This window comes from Artibeus jamaicensis, unplaced genomic scaffold (genome assembly GCF_021234435.1).
Source record: "Artibeus jamaicensis isolate MK-2021 breed Jamaican fruit bat unplaced genomic scaffold, CSHL_Jam_final scaffold_1964, whole genome shotgun sequence".
Lineage (NCBI taxonomy): Eukaryota > Metazoa > Chordata > Mammalia > Chiroptera > Phyllostomidae > Artibeus > Artibeus jamaicensis.
This window is the reverse complement of record NW_026522030.1, coordinates 63231859-63233175: the sequence shown is the minus strand read 5'-3', so window position 1 is coordinate 63233175 and position 1317 is coordinate 63231859. Positions and strand designations below refer to the sequence as shown.

The window sequence follows — 1317 nt, the reverse complement described above, 5'->3', positions numbered from 1 at the left end:
GTCCATTCGAGGCTGGTGGGCAGCTGGCAAGGACCTCTCTGGTGGTGGCTCTGGCGGACCTGCTGCCTGGCTTTCCCGCTCTGCCAACACCAGCTTCTGCAAGGCACTGACCATCACTCTGCTCTGCTCTGCTCATCTTCCTCACCCTCAGCCTGGAGGCTATATACCAACTTCGTCTGCCTCTGCCTCATTGCTTTCATGATGCACAACATCTGCCTTCATGCTGGTATGGAGATCCATTGAAGATTTCCTCTGACTAACACAGGCATGTGCTGGGGCTCACTGCACAGAGAATGCAGGGTAAGGGACAAATAGCAGAGGGACTCTCTGCTCTTGCCTCTCAAAAGTGCAGGTAGAGGACAGGAACAAGCTATTATGCAGCCTTTGTACACAAGAGAGCCCTTGCCCATCAGGTGCACCTTCCTAGGTGAATAGGCCTGTAGTTAAAGTACATGGAAATTCACAAAATGAAACGTTATCTTTGGAAAAGTGATCTGAGTGAGGCAAACCTCTTCCTTCACAACGGTGCCAAAGTGCTTCTGTATTTGAAAGAATCAGTAAGAAGAAATTCTTCCACAGTGACTCAGAGCAAGACTGTGGACGTATTTCTTGCTACCACAGGACTTTTTGCTGGGGAATCCTTTGGTGTCCAGGGTCTGGCTGGGAAGAGGGCCCAGGGCTGCTGACAGCCAGAAGAGAGTGCAGCAGAGGAGAACCTTGGGGGTCGAAAGAGGTCAGAAATGGGAAATTCTGAGGATGAATCAAGTGCTTTTCTTGAGAGAAGCTCCTGCTCACCTGCATTCTGTCCTTTCTACACACGAGCACACATTCCAAAGTGTTCCTGAATAATGAGACAAAACAGTGTTTGCCCTGGTGGTTCAAAGTCCTCACTTTCAGAAAAAAACAGCAGAATAGAGGAGGATGCTTCCAATTGTACAAAGTATCTCAAATGATCTTCAGATAACACCAGGATTTCTGGCTGTGCAAGCTTTTGAAGTAGCAAAGCCATAATAAGGAACAAAAGTAAGGAACAAAAGGAGCAATAAAAATAGTAACATTGATTTTAAAAGTTGTCTTAGAATGGTTTCTTTCTATAAGTTCTTACTCTGGCTTGTATATCCAAACAGACTTTAAGTGGAATTTAAACTCATGGAAAGCTGGTTGATATGGAAGGACATTTTGGAGCATGTTTTAAATTGTTCTTGAAACACAGTCAGGATCGGATATGTTTCAAGCACAAACCATTTCCAGGAGAATATGAATACATCCTAAATATCAGATTAGACCATAAAGATTTAACATAAAGCCTTTTATATA

At 44.4% G+C, this 1317-nt stretch overlaps 1 pseudogene; it reads left to right on the top strand.

Moving 5' to 3' along the window:
• The first annotated feature begins 201 nt into the window (after positions 1 to 201).
• On the top strand, positions 202 to 1011 carry LOC119046131 (protein FAM220A-like; annotated as a pseudogene).
• Positions 1012 to 1317: the final 306 nt, after the last annotated feature.